The sequence below is a fragment of the Gymnogyps californianus genome, chromosome 3 (genome assembly GCF_018139145.2).
Source record: "Gymnogyps californianus isolate 813 chromosome 3, ASM1813914v2, whole genome shotgun sequence".
Taxonomy (NCBI): Eukaryota; Metazoa; Chordata; class Aves; order Accipitriformes; family Cathartidae; genus Gymnogyps; species Gymnogyps californianus.
This window is the reverse complement of record NC_059473.1, coordinates 36,642,276-36,657,296: the sequence shown is the minus strand read 5'-3', so window position 1 is coordinate 36,657,296 and position 15,021 is coordinate 36,642,276. Positions and strand designations below refer to the sequence as shown.

The following is a 15,021-nucleotide window of genomic DNA, read 5'->3' as shown; positions in this document are numbered from 1 at the left end:
CGTAATGAAAATTATGCAAATATTTATAAAAATACCTTAGCCTGGGTAAGGTATGTACTACACTTAATATTTCAATAAATGCACATGCAGTGCTTGCATGGCAGTGCCAAACGTAACAGTTTGAAAAATGACCCTTCGGTAAAACTGTCAGATGCGGAGTATTGAGTTCAGGTACCTGCCAACAGAAACCTCTGGGAGGATGTCACTGGGAGAAGTGAAACAGTACCGTGGTCTCTATCCGGATTAACCAAGGAACTTGTAAAAAATTTAACATCAGCTCAGTATTTATGGACTTCGTCGTCAGTAATCTGCTGGACTGCCAACAGCTATTTTGAGCCCTTTCCCGTTTTGGGCAAGGCAGTTTCACTTGTATAAAACAGATGAGCAGGTGTCCTTAAATCTGTCATTAAAGGGCTCTTGGCCCCGGCGGGTCCCGCGGAGGCGATGCTGGATGCTCCGCGCCCCGCGCAGCACCTCCGCGCCGCTGCCCCGCTCCGGCCCCGCCGCTGGGCGGGAGGAGACGCCCCTGCGCCTCGGCAGCTCTCGCAGTATTTGCCGTTTACCTGCAAATCGCAGACCGTGGAGTCACGAAAGCCTGGGCGCTCCTTAAAAACGCGTAAATAATGGAGGAAAGGCAGCATGAATGAGTGCGGCGGGCGCTGCTGCGGAGAGCGGGCTGAAAGCCTCACCCTTGACGGATCGGGGCGTCGAGGTGAGGGGGAAGAGGGTTTGGGTGAAAAATCATCAGCTTTTAAGCACCTCTCCGAGCTGGCCGTGGTCGGGGGAAGGGGGGGGGGGGAGAGCTGCGGGACACTGCCGGGGTGGAGGGTGGCCTCCCGGCGCTCCCCGCAACGCCCCCACCCCCGCAATGAGCTCAAAAAAAAAGGGGGGGGGGGGAACACCTTTATTGTTATTGTGGTTGTTACTCGCCTCCTGCCCGCCTCCCAGGCGGCGCTCCGCGGTGCCAGGATTTCCCTGCAGCCCGCCCTCCCCGCCGGCAGCGCCGCCTCCCCGCGGCTCCCGCTCGCCGCCCGCGGCCCCGCGCCGCGCCCCCGGGACACGGGGCGCCGCCGCCCGCCCGCCCGCGCACTGACAGGCGCTCACAGGTGCCGCGCTCGCCCCGAGTCGCGGAGGGGCGGCCCCGCTGCCCTCCCGGCTTCGAACCGGCGGGAGGGAGGTAGCTAGGGAGGGAGGAGCGGCGGGGGAGCAGCCGGCAGCGCCGTAAGTCGGGGAGGGGAGGCGGCGTGTGCGCGGAGCGGGGCGCGGAGCGCGGCGGGCTGCCACCGCCGGGCTGCGCGGTCGAGGGCCGGGGGCCGGCGAGAGGCCCTGCACCGTCCCTCTTCCCCTGCGGAGCGGCGGCGGGACCGCACCGCGCCCGCTCGGGAAGCAGGGAGGGAGGCTGGGAGGGAGGGGAGGCATTTCGGGGTGGCTGGGGAGAGCGTTCATTAATCCTCGTGTTTGGCTGCTTGGGGGATTTATGCCGGAGCAATCGCATTGCTAAGACCATCTCGGGGTGTTTCTACATCACTGAAATTCCGAGCTGAATTCGCCCCTGTAATCGGTTTAGATTTTCTTCCCAGCGTATTTTGACATACCTGATTTTATGCCCTTGTCTTGGAGGCAGAAGGCATACCTACATCGCCGCGAAACAGCGCGGGCATTTTTTGTGCGGGATGTCCCCTTTTGCTGCGCCTTTCTGCGTGGGTTTAAAAATAACCGTGCGCTTGAATGCGCCGCCGCTGGCTGCACGGCTGGGGCTGGGGCTGCACCTAGGGCAAAGACAGGGCTGGGAGAAAGGCAGTGGCCCGGTGTGATGCTGGTTGTCGAACAAAGAGTTCAAGTCGGGAAGTCAAATAAGAATCTCTGTTGGGTTCCTGATGAAGAAATGTGGGCGGTAGATTAATAAGAGGACTTCATTTATTTTCAGTTGAAATTAAAAAAGAGACCAAAATAGAGGAAGTAATTAATTTAGGACTTGCATCACTGTAGATTGTTGTTATGTTTTAAAAATAGGAAGAGAGCTTATTATGAAATGCCTAATGTAACAAATATGATCCTGATCTCTTGGTTTCCTTTAAAAAATATTTGGGGGAGGGAGGCAAGGAGAGCTCCTGGGAGTGAAATTACTCATGCATAGACCATTATTTGCAGTTACATATAGATTATAAGTATGTAACATTGTTCAGCAAAGTGTAGTGAAAAAAAAAGTCAGAGGCTTTAAGGTATGAAAATCTATAGCTGAACAATTCTTAAGATGCACAGTACCAGAAATCTTATAATCCATGTGCCGTGGTTCAGATGTTGAGAGGAATGACAGAGATACCAAAAAAGGCATCATGATACTCAGTGCAATTCCAGGAGCAGAATTTTCTCCTTCCCTACAGAAAAGGAAAGTGCATTTCTGGAAGCAAGAAGTGACAGATGTGGCATCTCAGCAGCTGGCTAAACATAAAAGTATCAGCAGGTGATTACTGTCGCAAGGATTTATTTTTAAAGTGTCTTGTACTGAAAGGGTCCGGCCTTTTTTAGCGTTAGTGTTAAGATTTACTTTAGCTCTATGGCATGTTAAAAATAGTCTTTCAGCAGAAGCATTCAGAAAAGTAAGAGAAAACTCCTATGTTCAACGCACTCCTTGCTTTCAACATTTGTTTTTTATTACAGCATGCAGAGGAGAGGAACTGAGCAGGTTCTTCGGTCAGTAGGATAGCACTGAAGGGAACGATTTTTCCTGGCCTCAGCATAAGCCAATGGTATCTTGGAAGGAAACAATGGGGCCTATCTCCTCCTTAGATTAAAGATAATCAGTTACTGTTCTCTCGGGAGCACCTTGTGCATACACAGAAGTGAAAATCAGGCTGCAGAAGCTACCTTTGTGGTTCTGCCTCTCTTCTGTGATCGGTAAAGCCAGCCAGAATCACCAGGAGGTGGCCTGGGTGAATTTTGGAAATGAAAGAGATGGATATCACCTAAGAGGCAGCCCAGAGCCACTCTTTCCCTAAGGCAGCATGGCTCTGCACCGTCCCTATTTGGCTGCTGTGGCTAAATGTCACATTGACTTCAAAGAGGCGTCTAAAACTGTTCCAAACCACTTGTATCAGCTTTACTGTAACCAAAGAAAGCCATGGTTCATGGCAAAACATGTTTTGCTCTCAGCTTTTCGTAATTAGGTATGCTGCTTTGGTTTATAGTCTTCTAAGCTAGATGACTTCTTATAGAAGAAATTCTGGTCCTCTGCCCAAGTCTTGAGAAATAGTTTGGGGTAGGAGAGGGAACTGGCATTTAAAAACAAATTTCCCTCTGCCATGCAGAATTTGCCATCAAGTTCTCCTTTGCTTCTTGCCAGTGAGGCTGTGTCCTAGGGGCTCAGCGATGCACTCTGACCAGTTCTTCCTCCTGTTCCTCACCCTCGTTGACAGATTTGCTGTGGATCAGGTCACCTGGTGCCCGTTTTGGTCTTTCATAATGATGTAAAACACCACAGGCTTTCACCCTCCTGCATGCAAATGTTACTTTTTGAAAAACAAACAAACAAAAAGCATCACTTTTTAACTTTTTTTTTCCCCCTTATCATGATCAAGGCAGAGTAAATATATTTTCCCAAGATCTGAACCATCTCAGGGAGAACTGGCTGCCTCTCCCTCCCCCAGTGGTAAAACTGAACTAATTGTGTGGTCTGTGCCTAATAGGCACAGCCATGCTGCAGAGACATGGTATCCTCACGGGTACAGCGCTTACAGGGCAGTCAGCTGAAGGTATATCCTGTGGTTGGTTTATTTGTTTTTTTGTGTGATAGCAAGGTGAATTTCCCAAATAAACTCAAGCCTGAACTTAAATGGGGATGTGGGGAGAATTGTATTCAGGTGTTGGATGGAGGACTGTTTTTAAATTATTTCCTCTCACTGCAAAGCAGACTAGTTACTAGTCAGTGAAAGCAGCTAGCTGGTGCTGATGGATGTGTCTGGGTAGAGCAGTGAGAGCGGATTTGAAGCATCACCTATGCAGGTGAAGCTTTTGTGTGAAGCAGAATGGCAGAATGGGGTGCAACTACTGAGTACAAGCTCAGGTAAAGCTCATGCTGAAGAAGAGATCTATTTCTAGCGCTATGTTAAATAAGAAAGATCTCTGGATGACGTTCATGAAGGTAAGCATTGCTTACAATATTTTACAATGTTCTGTATTTACATTCATAATGTTATTGAGCAAAGATATTGGTCCAGCGTGGTGGCTGCTGGGGAGATGAGTGTAACAGGAGCAGCTGGAACTGGCTTTCTCATCATTTAAGGGTTAAATCAAGATGTGGTAAAGCTTCAGAAGACACGCTGCCAAAGATAAAATGAGAGGATTACAAATGGACAGAGTTGGCCAGGGTGACAAGATATATTTATACCTTTACTTGGGTTTCATTGACATTTATGGAATAGTCAGGTGTAGAAACAAATGTTTGTCTTATGGTTCTGCCACTAGCTAAGTCCACAAGAGCAAGGTCAGTTTGTAATTTTTGTAAGCAACTCTAAGATTTTTCTTTTGAGATGCTAGTGAACTGTTGAATGTGTTTTACTTCTTTTTGTTTGTGTTGTGGTTTTGGTTTTTTTTTTAAAGGGGGGAGATAAGCCATTTGCAGACCATTTACAGGCCAAGCCTACATTGGAGTAGCACATTTTAATACCTAAAGCCCTGAAAATGTGAAAGCGATAGTTGAATACTCAAACTAAATCGTATCTTCATGACCATAGTAGCTTTTTATGTGAGACCATTTTACTGAAATGTATGTTTAGCAAAAGTAATTTGAAATACTGTTATCTTTGAAATAATGCAAGTTGCACAATACTCTTAAAACTTGATGACTAGTATCTTACGAATGTCAGGGAGTCACATTAAGGGTTTCAACCCCCACTATGTGTGGGACAACAACATACAACTTAACTGTGTAAATGTTGCGTTAATATTGTTTACTTGCACTGAATAATAGAAGAAAGCTGACCAAGTCTGATACACTGCTTTGATTTCTATCATAAAGGTTAACAGGGAACAAGTTAGATAAGAAATTAAATGGACTGATATAGTGAGTTATTGTGCTGGGGCTCATTCTGAATGAGCTAAGTGAACTTTTCTGTGGTTATGTGTGAACAGCAGCTGACCTTCTGTAGAGATACAAGTGCTGATGACGAGCTGTGGTCACTGAAACTAGGTATGGCTTGCTTAGTCAGGTCTGCAAACTTGTTTAGATGCATTTAGATGGCAATTCATTTTTTTTTTTTAAGTCATCTGTAGAGAACTTTCTAAAAATAAATACTTCATGTTTGCTGGGAAGATCTAAACTGTAGGGCTTGGTGTATTTTTTTATTCTGTCCCTTTGAAATACCAGATGTTTCAAGTCCGGTTCTCACTGTTTTGCTGTAGAAATTTTATGTGCATCTGAATATTTGTGTTGTGCCTTAAAAAAAGGAAACAGGTGTTGAGTCTTTGTCGTGATTTAACCCCAGTCAGCAACTAAGCACCATGCAGCCGTTCGCTCGCTCCCCCCCCCACCCCTGGCATGGGGGAGAGAATCAGAAAAAAACCTCGTGAGTTGAGATAAAGACAGTTTAATAGGACAGAAAGGCATGAAAAACAATGATGATAATAATATGACAATAGTAATACTAAAAGAATTAAACTATACAAAGCAAGTGGTGCACAATGCAATTGCTCACCACTCGTTGACCGATGCCCAGTTAGTTCCTGAGCTGCGATCTGCCCCTCCCAGCCAACTCCCCCAGTTTATATACTGGGCATGATGTCATATGGTATGGAATAGCTCTTTGGCCAGTTTGGGTCAGCTGTCCTGGCTGTGCCCCCTCCCAGCTTCTTGTGCCCCTCCAGCCTTCTTGCTGGCTGGGCATGAGAAGCTAAAAAATCCTTGACTTAGTATAAACACTACTTAGCAACAACTAAAAACATCAGTGTGTTATCAACATTCTTTTCCTACTAAATCCAAAACACAGCACTATACCAGCTACTAGGAAGAAAATTAACTCTGTCCGAGCTGAAACCAGGACAGTCTTCATTCCAAATTTTTTTTCATATTAGAATATTAGACACTACCATAAAAATAGTAAATAAAAGCAAACTGTTAGTCTGAAAATCTTTTTTTTCAGCTAACTTTTTAAAGTCTGTACAGTATAACAGTAAAGTCAAGCAAACCCAAAAACCTAAAGCCTGTTATGCTGGCAAAAGCAAGTATCCATAAGTTGGAAAATGCCTGTAGAAAATGGTGATACATATATAAGTGCACTATGGTCACATTATTTCTCATAGCCCTCTTGCCTCGAACAGTGTGTGTGGGGTGAATGAGGTGAGAAGTAACAAAAAGAGAGGATCTGTTTGAAATTCTGGGCTAAAGCTGAAGGTCCTGCTCTGTCATAGTCCTTTTGGGTGGTGCTGGGCAACATTGCCATGCAGATGGTGAAGGAACCAAATAATGGTTGCACAAGTAATATAATCTTGGGATTTCCTAACTTTGCATTCTTTGACTTTGCAACCTTAGTGTTCCACGTATGATATTTCTAATTATGGGGTTCAGAATTCTTAGTGATACTCTGCAAGGAAGATCAAAGGTGCTTTGCTGCCACCACAGTCGGCATCTATGAAGCATTTCTCCAAAGAGGTTGTGAAACTAGCTTTCTAGCCGGCAGAGCTCTCTGTCATGATCTTCATGAGGAGAAACCCTGATACCTGTAGGAGTATGAGTAATATTGTTTCAGGTCTTCAGCAGGAAGCAAAGAAGAGGCAGGAAGGAGATGGTAGACAAGGCTTGAGGCTTAAGTCTTTAGTGAAGAAGAGGCTGATGGATCTTGTTGCTTTGATAAACACTTTCTCTGTTTCTCCTATTCTGGTAAAGCTCCTTATTGACTTTTAAGAAAGTGGTTTTTTCAAGCCATATGACTGGGTCAGCTCCTGTGTAGTAGACAGTTTTTTGTTTGGTTGGTTTTTCTAGTGCTTAAGTGGTGCACTAGTACCAAGTGTTGTACAGGAACATAATGCCAGTGTTGCTGGGGATTTTTTCCCCACATTTACATTCTTGCCTTTTTGTTTATTTTTTCCCTTATTTCATTTATATTGTCAAGAAGTGTATGACAGCACTAAGGGTTTCTTCTCATTAAGAAAGCTTTTAAATTTTACAGAAATGAATACTGAAGTAATTTAGAACCTTAAAAAAAAAATCCTTGTGATACCAGAACAATTTTTGAATGTTCCTCTTCATTCTAATACTTATTAAATCTAACCTTTTAAATTGTATTCATCAAGATATTGTGATCAGAAGCAAGAATCTATGTGTTGATCAGAAACAAGTTCCATTCTTTCTTCCTTTTATGTGTATCTCCACTTCTAGTTAAAGCCTAAATTGTGTGTGTTTACATATATCTTTTCCATGAAGGTCTAAGTATTTTCTAGAAACCTCTAACTTTACCTTTTTGCCTCAGCTAATATGATTCAATGTATACTTTGATTTAGTTTGACTTTAATTCTGTTTATTCATGAGATTGGGTAAATTACATCTGAAACTCAGGCAAAGATTAGTCCAAGATGTGGAGGAGCTTAAGGTGAATGTTTTGGGTTGCTTTTTCTCTCCCCTTTTCTGTGCTTGAGATGCACACCATAAATATCCTGTCTTCTATGTGACAGACCACCATTAAGGAACAGCATCTTGTTCAGGCACTCTTGCCACTGCTTTTAATGATGAATTCTGTTGGGGAATGGTTGTCAGTATTACTTTTTGGTCTTTATTTTTGGATTATTTGATAAACTGTCTTTTGGGAACTAAAGCATAGTTTCAGTTTGATTAAAATTTATCTCCAGAGAATGGTTAGGCCAATCTTCTCAATGTTCGGATTTCAAATGATAGCTTAATCAATTTTAATTTTACAAGCTCCCTGTCATTTGAAGCATTAATGTGACTCATTGGTTCTTTGAGAGTACATGTTTCTGTAACCACAAAGAATAAAAACAAAAGCATCTCTGACACTAAAAGCTGCATGTGCCACAGTGAGGGTGAAGGAAAAAGAAAATGCAGGTTCTGCCTTTTGTAGTTTGATGTAAAGGCCAGCCATATCATTTCTCCCCAGCGCTGTGGTCCTTGCAAAGGCACTTTTCTTTAGCTTTTGCAGGACTTGTCTGTATTCATTTGGAGGATGATATGTGGCTGTGTAGCCTTTGGTGTTTCCCTTCTTTTAAGGATGCGTGGCCCCTACAAATAATGTTAGGGGTTAGCCCAATTTAAGGAAGCCTTGAACAGTAGAAGAGCTACATGGTGAGTGAAAGAGGGACGAGGAAAGAATAGTGCCATTGATTGTCCTGCATGTCAGATGCAGCTCACATGTTCCTGCTCCAGATGCAAAAGATTACTGCTCTTCATCAAGTTTAAGCTGGTTCTTTGCTTGCTCATGGCTCTCTAGCAGATGACCTTGGAAGAATAACCACAGTTCACAAGAGAGTAAAATGCAGTGTATCTGGGAGTCTTTTCTGCTCGGATGTTTAAAAACCAGATGGGAACATGGAGGTAAAGAATGGAGCAGTGTGTCCATGCATAGGCTGTATATATGGCATACGGAATTGTATTTTACTTCAGTCTGAACACTTGGAGTGGAAACGTGAAATAGGAGGGAGGTGATGCTCACAACAGTTACAATTCTGTCGCAAAGCTAACAGTATTCCCTGCCCCAAAAGATGCAACAACTGAAGAACTGTGTTTTGTGAGATTTTGTTTTGTCATTTTATGTCTGCATAATTCTTAATATACTAGATACCTGGCTTGTGATTAGGGCTTCTGATGCTACAATAATACAAATTTATAGTAATACATTGCTCAGTTTGGTCATCTTGCCTAGAAGTAAATTGTAGAATCTAGTCAGTTTGAAGAAAACCTTAAATGAAAAGGTTGGATTGTTAATGTTATCATATCTGCTCTAACTTGTTTCTTATTAATGATATGCGAAGTAATTAGTGGTACAGAGAAGTCATACAGACTGAATAGAAAATCTATTGTTAGTAACAAGATAGTGGACTGAGCAGACCAGTAATTTGTATGGCAGCTGCTCTGTTCCTGTATGTCCCTTCTCCACTTGCACGGTATGATTTTAGTGAGGAGGGAGGCTTCTGGTTTTGTCTATATGCACCCTCAGGCACGATGAATACCCATCTCAGTCTCCAGAGTCTTTTAGACAACATCCACTAAAGTCAACAGCAAAGACAACAGTCATCCATTTTATGGCAGAGTGGGCTGTACAGCTCTCTTAAAAATACATATTTCTAGTCTCCAAGAAGAAAAGTTACAATAGCAAGAGCTCAAGTAGGTTAGGAATCTGTAGGAGTTCCTAAAGGAATTTGTGAGGACAAAAATAAAACCCACCTCTCCAAACAAAAGTGGTGAACAATCAAGTAGTTTATGCTGCAGACGGCTTTCAGATTTTTGTCTGAGAATTAATTTCACTTTTAGTTGCAGTAGTTATTTTACCTTGAGACTACAATGGTGCCTCTACTTTGGCAGAGGAATATGCATTGTAAATAAGGTATTTTGTGGCATGGTGTAACAGTTGGATTGCTGGGACAACCTTATAGGAGGAAGAGACAGGAGTAGCATCTAATGAAGCAACAACAGAGAAGTTGGAAGCTTTTTGACACTGGCTTTGGTAAGAACAGTGTATCCACTGAAATGTAAATCTTTAAGTGTATTCAAGTAATCTCTGAAAATACAGAGATGTAATCTGCATAAAACTGAAGAATCTGTAAGGAAGGAAGCAGGCTTCAATGCCCAAATAAGCAATCTAAACATGAAATTAACTTCTGTTGCTAAATTCCAGCTCATTTTCCTGCATCAAGCCTGCTTACATGTCTTTCTCCCTTGCATCTATGCATGAGGGTCAATCCCTTCCCCACTTCCACTGTCTTCCATCTCCTGGTTCCACATCCCTAGTTCTTAAGCAGAGGTTCTGTCCTTCCTCTGAATCTGGGTTGATGGTTATTCCTTCCTGCTGAGTTGTTTGTGGAGATAGAGCAATGTAAGCAGGAGGGTGGTATTTTTAATAGAGGGGGGATTTTGGAAGACTTTAGCTGGCAGCCACTAAGCTACTGAATCTTGCAAAAATTATACAATTAAAACACCTTAAAATTGACTGTCCTGGTAATTCACAGTGACAGGAAGAGACACATTCTCAGATACAAATTTGAATGTCAGGACTAGCTTCACAGATGTGCCAGAACTTTTTAGCAAGGCTATGGATTTTGATGGGTGGTGTATGCATAGGAGTAAAGGGTATTATGGTAGAGCGAGGGAGTAGAAATACGTAATTTTGTTTTGTCTCATTAGAGAAACAGTTTAACAACTTTGGTTAAAATTCTCCCACCTCTTTCTAATCCTCCCCATAAACAAACATACACAGATTGCTGCAGATGAAGGATAGAAAATGTTGGCTTGAATGGCAAAGTCTGATACTTAAAACAACTCTGAAAATGAGCTCTAAAATGGAAGCTTCCAAGACATCTGAAGGGTAGGTGGACATGTTAAAGAGGCATCATCTAAGACATTGTGTGTATTCTCTATGTAGTAAAACAGTGTGGTATCTGTGGATGTAGGAGCAGCTGTCTGAGTGTGTGTACATTAAAGATCCTTGTCTGAAACGGTACCAGATAATTTTTCAGGAGCTCTCATTCAGTGTGTTCTTTCAGTCCATCTGGTGAGGTAGCTGTCAGTAGTTACTGGGCTTTCTGAATTTCAAAGTTTGTAGTTCTTGAGTTAATATCCTGAAAGTACATATGTGGTCCCAAAGTCAAGTTTTACAGTAGTAACAACATATAGGAGATGTGGATTGAAAAGAAATGATAGTTATAGAGTATTGTCAAATTCAAGAACTATCTCAATTTCTCTTGAGTAAAAGTGAATGAAGCCACATCTCACTTTTTTCATTGTGCTTTTCTTCAAAACTGAGTATCTGAAGTTGGACACTGGATTCTGCTCGGTCATGGATTTGATATACCCTTGTTAGAAAGTTGTATTTTAAAATGTTTAGTTTTCCTTGTTCGCTTTGAATAGGCTAAGTTGCTGTGAAATGTGTGCCCTTCTGCTTGCACAGTGTCAGAGGAGAAAACAGCTTTTAAAGCTTGCAGATCTCAAACTGTTCATGGCAATTTGACAGGAAAGAATTTATTCAGTTCTCCATGCAGGATTTGAAGTAGTGTCAAACATAGTTATCTATTTTTTTTTTTTTTCTATTTTGTGCTGAAAGACAAGAACTTTCCAAACACAACAGTCTGGATGAGAGCTCTATTTTGATAACTTCCAGCAGATTTGCCCTTTCAACCTTCATAATCATCTTGATGGCCAAGAAAACAAAATCTGTGGACAAAAAGGCTCTAAAAATTTAGTATGGCTTTCCCTAGATAAAAATGCTTTCCAAAATATTTAATTCTTAAGAGAAATGTCATGTATTTAGGGAAAAATACTGTTCATATCTTGAATGATAAAAGCCAGAACAGACCATTGGGAACCTGTCTATGACAAGCTGTAGACTTTTCCTGAATTGTTACCCAGTTCTGTGTCAGTATGACTCCTGGCTCTGCCTGAATTGTTTGAATTAGACAATGGGCAGTTTTTAGAAAAAAAAATTCTTTTTTTTTTTTTTTTAGATAAAAATCCAAGTAATAGAGAATCCACCACAAGCCTTAGTAAATTTTTCATAACAGCAAGAACAGGTACATTTTCTTTCTTGCTTTGTCTAGCTTCAGTCTGGCAAACATAAGTGATAGTATCACTCTTGTGGTTCTTCTGAAACCCTCTTTTGTTTAGTGGCATCCTCCCGGAATTGTAGCTACCAGGACTGGACATGGTGATGGCCAAATACAGAATTACTGGACCTTCCCTTTCCCTTGTCACTGCCCTCTTATGCAACAGGGAATTGCGGTAGCCCCTTGTGACTACACCACAAGAGGATGGGGTTCAGCTGATTATCTCTTCTGACCTGCAAAACTCTTATTACTGTTTCTGAGCACAATCTTCCCTCCTGAAAGTGTGGCCTATATGATTTAGTCTTAAATTTTAATCTTGAATGCGTGACTTTGCCTACTGTTAAAACTCAAGTGGCTTGCTGATGTTCAGATATTAGCTAATCAAGATCACGCTCTTCCTCTCATTTCCGTTATCTACCTGTTAATTTTCGTCTCCTCCCCCTGATCCCCAGTCCTCCAGTGCAGGTCACTTTAGGGTAATTCTCCAACTGAAATGGATGAATTGAAGGCAAAGAGTTTAAGAGCAGCCACTGGCAATGCAGGTTGAAAGTCCTTCTGCTGAGCAGAAAGCCCGCGCGAGTCCTAATGCCCATAGAAAAAAATGCCACAACCTCTGTTTGTAACATCTTGTAACACCAGTCTGACTTGGGAGTGACACTACTTTTTACGGCATACAAACGGGGAGAAATTCCTATGAAATCAGGCATATTAAGGTGGTGTATAAGTCATAATTGATCTATTCTGAGATCCTATGACAGGAAAAAAGAATATTCTTTTGGTTTTGAGTGGATGTAGTGGGCAGAAGAGGAGCTGTGTATATTGGGTGTTGTACAGACCTATCCTTCCATTGCAGATGTACCGGTTTTGTTATCTTGTCATCTATTTAGTAATGCAAGAGTCCCAATTCTGGTCTGATTTGCAGGTGTTATAGCCTCTAATAATTACACCGATTTAATTACTGCTAACTGAGAGAGAGAGAGAAGATGTGGACTAAGTGACTCAAAAATTTGATCTTGGTTGTTTTTTAAGCTATCGGAAGTAGCTGTCAACTGCTACAGTGTTTCAACATGTTAATTTTGTTTCATTCTTGCTTCTTGCATTTAATATTGGAATATTCTAGGAAAAAGAACAGAAGTAGGAGTTCATTGCACTTCCTGGGGTGAGGGGTTGTTGCTTTCCAAATGCAGCATGTGTACCAAGATGTTCATTATATTGGTGAACTCTTTGTTGCACTCTGCTGAGGGCATGAATGCTAAGTTTGACCAAGGAGCAAATGGCTATTTCCAGGTGCTTAGTAAATGACAGCTTTTCAATCGAAAGCAAGAAGAATATTTCAGTGTCTGGAAAAACACATACGAAAATTTTCTGTGTCATTTTCTACATAAGAAAGGTGACTAGCAAGAGGTATGAAGGGGGTTTCATTATTTATTAGGCTTAATCAATTTCTAAAGCAGCACTCTGTCTCATTGGATAGTAAGTCACTGCGAATGTAACAGCCAAAATGCAAGGCAGATTAAGAGTGTCTCCGGATTTTTCAGGTATTCACAATATTTTTGTTTTTAAAATTGAGATTTCATTTTAAGTTGTAATGTTCTTTCAGCCTGTGTTGGCACCCTGGGTGAAACTGCCTTGTTTCAGACAGTCTAAAATGCTCACTTTGGGACGTATGAACTTTCTTAATCAGCACCCACTAACCTGGTGACTATTAAAAGTTAACTGTTCTACTGCAAGCTGCTAATGTGTTGTATTTGGAGAGTTTTGGTTTACTGATTAGGTGCAGGTTTTTTTCTTTTCATTGTTGTTTGGGCCTTTCTTCTCTTCCCACGCTAAATTGTCTCTGCCTTCCCACTTTTGTTCTCTAAATTGAATGGATTATGGTCTTTTCAGGAATGGCAAGAGTTTAACAGCACTGTCTGTGGCAGGATTTTTGTTTAAGAAAATATATATATTTAATTTGAATTTTTGTAGGATAACCCATATTTAGTGTTCTGTGTTCTGAGAGAACTTAAACAAAACACCAACAAAATCCCATTTTCCCCAAGGATGTGGTTTGACTTAAGAAGCATAGGACTATAGCAGTAGGGGTGTTGATGAATTATTTCTAACATGGATCTTTGTAGCTGTTGGTGAACAATTTAGCGATTTCCTCCAGTAAGGACTTCCTTGGGCTCCTTCCTCGGAGCCCGAGTACGCTGCCCCACTGCTTCTGCAGCCAGAAGGTGCATACCACTGGTGAATCCAGGTAGCACCCACGTACAGAGGAAAAGAAGGAATGCCAGTTTGGTAATATCATCTTCCTTCTAGAAGTTACTGTACATGCCTTTTGCTGGGACTGTGTTTCAAAGTATTTTGGTTATGATATTTCTATTCCTTCCCATGTGAGCTATATCCAGAGAGTCTGTGGAACAGGCCCTACATTATCCATTAATTTCTTCCTGTCCAGTACTGAAGCAACAACACTGAGATGTTGATGCCCTCCTCGGATGCAAGTTCTCTCTTAAATTTCTTAAGTGTACTGTCTCCGGTCATGTGCTCTTCTGTAATTCAGGCAGCTAAAGTGTGTTGCTTCCCTGTGTTTCTACAGAGGCTATCTCTGTTAAAAGAAACAGTATGGACTTTTACAAGAGAAGAGAGTGCCACACTGTGCCTTAAATTAATGCAATCCTGATGCATTGTTACAGTGTTACATGGGGGATTTTTTTTTTTTTTTTCTGGATATGGTTTGGATTTGCACTCAGGACAAAGAAATTGACCTCAGTTCTGCTCCCCTTGGCTACACTAAGGAGATCAGGAATACCTGGCCACTTCTGTGGCTTGGATTCTGACCATCTTTAACATTGGTTTTGTTTTCTGAGTTGGTGGGGTTTTTTTGTTGTAGTTGTTGTGAGGGTTTGTTTGGTTTTGGTTTGGGGTTTTTTGTTGTTGGTGGGGGTTTTTTTCCCCTAGTGTTTGAGCAGAGGTTTTTGTCAGCACTGCAGGTGTCTGTCCTGGGCTCTACAACATGTCACCTTTTCTTAAGTTTCCAAAGGATGGTAAACCACAGTAAGCAACGTACTACTCCTCCCATGACTTGAATTCTGACTCCCTGGAGCTTGCAAGAGCCATTACAAATTTGCTTTAAATAGCCTTCAGTAAAGGCAGAAGTTCATCTTACCTACTTATGAAAGGATTAAGTAAATAAATGTGCCCTTTACACAGGAAAGTATGTTCCTGAATTATGTTTTTATTTGTCTGCCTATACCCCACTGCCTTCCATACCAG

At 42.0% G+C, this 15,021-nt stretch overlaps 1 protein-coding gene across 6 annotated transcripts in view; it reads left to right on the top strand.

The window, feature by feature from the left end:
- The first annotated feature begins 553 nt into the window (after positions 1–553).
- Positions 554–15,021, top strand: part of CDC42EP3 (CDC42 effector protein 3) — a 29,504-nt gene continuing 15,036 nt past the window's right edge. For 3 of the 6 annotated variants that reach the window (XM_050894895.1, XM_050894898.1, XM_050894896.1), the window contains exon 1: positions 3,971–4,141. The gene's annotated coding sequence lies outside the window, so the exon portion shown is untranslated. Of the gene's footprint in view, positions 713–1,172; positions 1,222–3,970; positions 4,142–4,437; positions 4,484–15,021 lie in introns of those variants that run through there. The other 3 variants (XM_050894900.1, XM_050894899.1, XM_050894897.1) reach the window with 3 other exon arrangements.